Source organism: Dromaius novaehollandiae, chromosome 11 (assembly GCF_036370855.1).
Source record: "Dromaius novaehollandiae isolate bDroNov1 chromosome 11, bDroNov1.hap1, whole genome shotgun sequence".
Classification (NCBI taxonomy): domain Eukaryota; kingdom Metazoa; phylum Chordata; class Aves; order Casuariiformes; family Dromaiidae; genus Dromaius; species Dromaius novaehollandiae.
Window position 1 is genome coordinate 28,033,932 of NC_088108.1, and position 6,243 is coordinate 28,040,174.

General features: G+C 55.5%; 3 long non-coding RNA genes across 3 annotated transcripts; all 3 read left to right on the forward strand.

Annotated features, from left to right (window-relative positions):
* Window positions 1–1,126: 1,126 nt before the first annotated feature.
* Window positions 1,127–1,461, forward strand: LOC135329522 (uncharacterized). The gene is made up of 3 exons (XR_010390955.1): window positions 1,127–1,182; window positions 1,270–1,325; window positions 1,418–1,461. It is a non-coding gene; the product is annotated as an uncharacterized LOC135329522 (long non-coding RNA).
* Window positions 1,462–1,553: 92 nt separating this feature from the next.
* LOC135329523 (uncharacterized) lies at window positions 1,554–2,960 on the forward strand. The gene is made up of 4 exons (XR_010390956.1): window positions 1,554–1,612; window positions 1,712–1,812; window positions 2,713–2,777; window positions 2,857–2,960. It is a non-coding gene; the product is annotated as an uncharacterized LOC135329523 (long non-coding RNA).
* Window positions 2,961–4,359: 1,399 nt separating this feature from the next.
* On the forward strand, window positions 4,360–5,594 carry LOC135329524 (uncharacterized). Its single transcript, XR_010390957.1, has 4 exons — window positions 4,360–4,635; window positions 4,727–4,767; window positions 4,851–4,895; window positions 4,995–5,594. It is a non-coding gene; the product is annotated as an uncharacterized LOC135329524 (long non-coding RNA).
* The last annotated feature ends 649 nt before the right edge of the window (window positions 5,595–6,243 follow it).

Genomic DNA, 6,243 nt, shown 5'->3' on the forward strand with positions numbered 1-6,243 from the left:
TCTGGATGAGTGGTGTGTGAGGCAGAGGTGGTGGGGTGCGCATGGCAGAAAGTGAGGGTGTGGTACGTAGGGCAGCTCCAGCCTGTGTCTGTGTTGTGTAGTCTATGTGGTGTGTGTTATAGCTGTGCTATCTTTTGCTCAGGTCTTGATGTTGCTCTTGCTCTTTGTGCTCAAGGAGCACAGCCCATGCTCCACAGCGCCATCGCGGCAGGCATCCACCGTCTTTTGCCTGGCCTCAGTCATCGGCATCGCTCCAGCGGATCGCGTCTCGTCCCGTGCCGGCAGCCGAAAGGGGCGGTCCGTCGCTCCGGCTTTGCATCGTGACCATTTGCGGCCGCTCATCTTCGGGGCCATTGTCGAGGCCTTTTTGCCTGCCCCTCTTCTGTTTCTGCTGTTGTTTTTCATCTTCTTGGCATCCTTTCAGGGTTCTTCCCTGTATCGCCGCAGCCTCGGGTCTTCCCGGCCGGGTGCTTCGGCATCGGTCGTCCCAGCTTTGCGGGCCGCTTTCCATCCCGGGCAGTGGCGTTTGACTCTTTTCTGGGCTCATCCGGAGCAGCAGAGCTGCACGGTCATGGCATCGTAGGGCTTTCTGGCTGGTAGCATCTTATGCGTGGGAATAGTTCTTTTTGCGTACGGCTTTCCTGCATGTTTGTGTCTGATGCTTGTACCTATGTGTGTTTGTTTTGTGTCTAATGCTTGTCTGTGTGTGTGGGGCTGGAGCTGCTTTGCCTGCGGTTATTAGCAATGGTAGCGTATGGAGTGTGGCAGTGATGGCCCGGAATGGTGATCGGTCAGTGTCTGTGTGCTCCAGTTTATGTTGCTTTTTGCAGATGCAGAGCAGTGTTCCAAGTGGGTGCAAGGGAACTGGAAGGAAGGGGCATGCCCCAAGAAGGTGAGCTAGAGATTTGGTTTTGGAAGGAGAGTGTTGCGGTCAGTGGGTTGCCCGGTTAATTTTTGCTTTGTGCTTGTAGGTGTGGAGCCTTGGGGGGAGCAGGTCGCTCACATCCAGGAGGAGCTGGGCGAGGTGAGCATCATTATGGGTGAGGACGTAGAGCCCGGCGTAGGGCCGTCATCTCATCGGCGTCGTCCCCATCGCCCGGCGCCGTTCCTGTTTTACAGGTGTGTGGCGGACCTCGGCGTGGGGAGCCGTAGCCCGGCAGTTGGGACGGGAGAGCGGAGCAGGTAAAGGTGTTGTAGCGAGGTAATGTTGTGCATGGGGTGTGGTTTTTGGCATGACCTCAAGGTGTGGTCTTCTCGCTGGTTTTGCAGGCATTGCAGGAAGTTTTGGAGAGGAGAAGCTGAGCAGCAACGAGGAGCCTGAGCAGGTGAGAAGGGAAGCTTGTCTGCCTGAGTTTTATTATGGGGTAGGGTGCTGCTGGGCTGCCTCTTGGTGATGTGTTTTGCTCTGCTTTTTCAGGTACGGTGCGGGCCTTTCCCAGGCGAGGCTGAGGATTTGAGGTTAAGTGGAATGGGTGCGTATAATGGTGTGGCAGTAGTTGTAGGGCTAGTCCACACTGCCTAGCAGAAGAGTAGTTTTGTTGTTTTGCGTTTTCCAGATGCCACGGGCAGCGTCACAGCCACAATGCTGGAGCGTGGCTTTGGCACAGTACAGGTGAGTGCGATGACAATGGTGGTTTGGAGGAGGGTGCTCTCGCAGATGTGGCTGGAGCTGACCGGCAAGGGGGTCACTGCTTGTGCTCTGGTTTGGCAGGTGATAAAGGCAACTGTGGTGACTGAAGGGAGATCAGCGCGGATGCGGCTGCCATTGAGGATGGCTCTTGAGGAGCGATGGTGATGGCCAGCATTTGAACAGTTAAGTTGAGGGGCAAAGGGTATCAGGGGTGTCTTAACTCCGTGTGTGTGTGTGTGTGCACGCTGATGTTCAGTGTAGAGCGGAGGGCTGTTCTGGATGAGTGGGGTATGTGTGAGGCAGAGGTGCTGAGGTGCGCATGGCAGAAAGTGAGGGTGCGGTAGGCGGGGCAGCTCCAGCCTGTGTCTGTGTTGTTGTGTAGTCTATGTGGTGTGTGTTGTAGCTGTGCTATCTTTTGCTCAGGTCTTGATGTCGCCCTTGCTCTTTGTGCTCAAGGAGCACGGCCTACACTGTGGAGCGCTAGCATTGTAGGCCTCTGTCATGTTTTGCTGGCTTGACTCATCAGTATCGTACCCACGGATGGTGTCTCGTCACGTGCAGGCAGCCGAAGGGGGCGGTCCGTGCCTCCGGCTTTGCATCGTGCCCATCGATCTTTGCGGCCACCGTCGAGGCCTCGTCGGCCGCTCTTGTTCCGAGGCCGCTCTTGTTTTGCGTCTCACCGGTGCCCTTTCAGGGTTTTCTTCCCTGCGTCATCACGGCCTCAGGTCTTCCTCGCTGGCCTCTTCCGCATGGCCGTTCCTCGCTTTGCCGGCCGCTTTCCATCCCGGGCGTTGACATCTTAGTCTTTTCTGGGCTCGTCCAGAGCATCAGAGCCGCAGGGCTGTGGTGTCATCAGATACCATGTGGAACGCATTGGAATAGTTCTTTTTGCATAGGGCTTTCCTTCATGTTTGTGTCTAATGTTTTTTTTTTTTTGGTCTGTCTGTGTGTGTTTGGAGCTGCCTTGCTTGTGGGTGTTAGGAATGGTGGTGTGCGGAGTGTGTCAGTGATGGACTGGAATGGTGATTTGTCAATGTCTGTGTGCTCCACTTTATGTTGTTTTGTTTTGTTGTTTTTTGCAGATGCTGAGCAGTGTTCTGAGTGGGCCCAAGGGAGCTGGAGGAAGAAAGGGGCATGCCCCAAGAAGGTGAGCTAGAGATTTGGTGTTGGAAGGAGAGTTTTGCGGTCAGTGGGTTGTGCGGTTAATTTTTGCTTTGTGCTTGTAGGCGTGGAGCCTTGCGGGGAGCAGGTTGCTCACATCCAGGAGGAGCAGGGTGAGGTGAGCATCAGTCCGGGAGCGGACGTAGAGCCCGGCGTAGGGCCATCACCTCGTCGGCGCTGTCCCCATTGCCCAGCGCTGTTCCTGTTTTACAGGTGTGTGGCGGACCTCGGTGTGGGAAGCTATAGCCCAGCAGTTGGGATGGGAGAGCGGAGCAGGAAAAGGTGTGGGAGCGAATGCCTGATGTGGATGGGCTGTGGTGTTGCGGGCATCGCCTGAGCACGTGATTTCTCTCTGTGCTTGCAGGTTTTGCGGGAAGTTGTGGAGAGAAGCAGCTGAGTGCTGAGAAGAGCCTGAGCAGGTGAGCGGGGGAGCTTGTTGGGTCTGATTTTATTGTGGGGTGGGTGGTGTTGGGCTGCCTCTTGGTGATGCCTTTTGCTCTGCTTTTTCAGGTCTGCTGTGGGCCTTTCCCAGGCGTGGCTGAGACTTTCAGGTGAGTGGATTGGAGCTGGATGTTGTAGGGCTGGTGAGCGCTGCCTGGCAGAAGAGTCACTTTGTTATTTTGTTTTTTTCCAGGTGCCACGGGCTTCCCCCCAGGCAGGATGTTGGCGTTTGGAGTTGTTGCGGTGCAGGTGAGTGGAGTGCCGATGGCGCTTTGGTGGAGGGTGCCCTTGCAGATGGGGATGGAGCTGACTGGCAAGGGGGTGACTGCTTGTGCTCTGGTTTGGCAGGTGATGAAGGCAAATGTGGTGAGCAAAGGAAGATCAGTGTGGATGCGGCTGCTGCTGAGGATGGCTCTTGAGGACCGGTGACCTACAGCACTGCCACAGTTAAGTTGAGGGGCAAAGGGTGTTGGGGCATCCTCAGTTTCTGTGTATGTGTGTGTGCGTGCTGATGTTCAGTGTAGAGTGGAGGGTTGTTCTGGATGAGTGGTGTGTGTGAGGCAGAGGCAGTGGGGTGTGCATGGCAGAAAGCGAGGGTGGGTGTCAGGCAGGGCAGCTCCAGCCTGTGTCTGTGTTGTTGTGTAGTTTATGTGGTGTGTGGTGTGTGTTGTAGCTGTGCTATCTTTTGCTCAGGTCTTGATGTTGCTCTTGCTCTTTGTGCTCAAAGAGCACAGCCTATGCTCTGCAGCGGTAGCGTGGCAGGCATCCATTGTCTTTTGCCTGGCCAGACTCATCAGCATTGCTCCAATGGACTACATCTTGTTCTGCACAGGCAGCTGAAAGGGGCAGTCTGTCACTGTGACTCTGCATTGTGGCCGTTTGCAGTGTAGTCATAGTCGAGGCCTCCTTGGCCGCACCTCTTCCGGGGCCGCTCTTGTTTTGCGTCTCGCTGGCGCCCTTTCAGGGTTTCCTTCCCTGCGTCATCATGGCCTCGGGTCTTTCTCGCCGGCCTCCTCTGCGTCAGTCTTCTGAGCTTTGCTGGTGCCTTTCCATCCTGGGCATTGACGTTTGACTCTTTTCTGGGCTCGTCCAGAGCCTAGGCCCTACAATGCCACCACTGTGTGGCTCTTCCTGGCCAGTAGTGTCTTATGTGTGGGAACAGGTTTTTTTTGTGTAGGGCTGTCCTCTGTGTTTGTGTCTGCTGTTTGTTTGTCTGTGTGTTTTTGGGGCTGGAGCTGCCTTGCCTGTGGGTGTTAGCCATGGTGGTGTGTGGAGTGTGTCCGTGATGGACTGGAGTGGTGGTGTTGCAGGCATCGTCTGAGTGTGTGATTTCTCTCTGTGCTTGCAGGTTTTGTGGGAAGTTGTGGAGAGAAGCAGCTGAGTGCTGAGAAGAGCCTGAGCAGGTGAGCGGGGGAGCTTGTTGGGTCTGATTTTATTGTGGTGTGGGTGGTGTTGGGCTGCCTGTCGGTGATGCCTTTTGCTCTGTTTTTTCAGGTCTGCTGTGGGCCTTTCCCAGGCGTGGCTGAGACTTTCAGGTGAGTGGATTGGAGCTGGATGTTGTAGGGCTGGTGAGTGCTGCCTGGCAGAAGAGTCACTTTGTTATTTTGTTTTCTTCCAGGTGCCACGGGCTTCCTCCCCAGGCATTGGAGTTGTTGTGGTGCAGGTGAGTGGAGTGCCGATGGTGCTTTGGTGGAGGGTGCCCTTGGAGATGGGGATGGAGCTGACTGGCAAGAGAGTGACTGCTTGTGCTCTGGTTTTGCAGGTGATGAAGGCAAATGTGGTGAGCAAAGGAAGATCAGTGTGGATGCGGCTGCTGCTGAGGATGGCTCTTGAGGACCGGTGACCTACAGCACTGCCACAGTTAAGTTGAGGGGCAAAGGGTGTTGGGGCATCCTCAGTTTCTGTGTATGTGTGTGTGCGTGCTGATGTTCAGTGTAGAGTGGAGGGTTGTTCTGGATGAGTGGTGTGTGTGAGGCAGAGGCAGTGGGGTGTGCATGGCAGAAAGCGAGGGTGGGTGTCAGGCAGGGCAGCTCCAGCCTGTGTCTGTGTTGTTGTGTAGTCTATGTGGTGTGTGTTGTAGCTGTGCTATCTTTTGCTCAGGTCTTGATGTTGCTCTTGCTCTTTGTGCTCAAGGAGCACAGCCTATGCTCTGCAGCAGTAGTGTGGCAGGCATCCATTGTCTTTTGCCTGGCCAGACTCATCAGCATTGCTCCAATGGACTACGTCTTGTTCTGCATAGGCAGCTGAAAGGGGTGGTCTGTGACTCTGACTGTGCATCGTGGCCGTTTGCGGTCCGTCATAGTCGTGGCCACCGTTGAGGCCTCATCGGCCACACCTCTTCCGGGGCCGCTCTTGTCTTGCGTCTCGCTGGCGCCCTTTCAGGGTTTCCTTCCCTGCGTCATCATGGCCTTGGGTCTTTCTCGCCGGCCTCCTCTGCATCACTATTCTGAGCTTTGCCGGTCCCTTTCCATCCTGGGCATTGACGTTTGACTCTTTTCTGGGCTTGTCCAGAGCCTCGGCCCTACGACGCCACGACCGTGCGGCTCTTTCTGGCCGGCAGTCTTATGTGTGGGAATAGGGTTTTATTTGTGTAGGGCTGTCCTCTGTGTTTGTGTCTGCTGTTTGTTTGTCTGTGTGTTTTTGGGGCTGGAGCTGCCTTGCCTGTGGGTGTTAGCCATGGTGGTGTGTGGAGTGTGTCCGTGATGGACTGGAGTGGTGGTGTTGCGGGCATCGTCTGAGTGTGTGACTTCTCTCTGTGCTTGCAGGTTTTGCGGGAAGTTGTGGAGAGAAGCAGCTGAGTGCTGAGAAGAGCCTGAGCAGGTGAGTGGGGCAGCCTGTTGGGTCTGATTTTATTGTGGGGTGGGTGGTGTTGGGCTGCCTCTTGGTGATGCCTTTTGCTCTGCTTTTTCAGGTCTGCTGTGGGCCTTTCCCAGGCGTGGCTGAGACTTTCAGGTGAGTGGATTGGAGCTGGATGTTGTAGGGCTGGTGAGCGCTGCCTGGCAGAAGGGTCA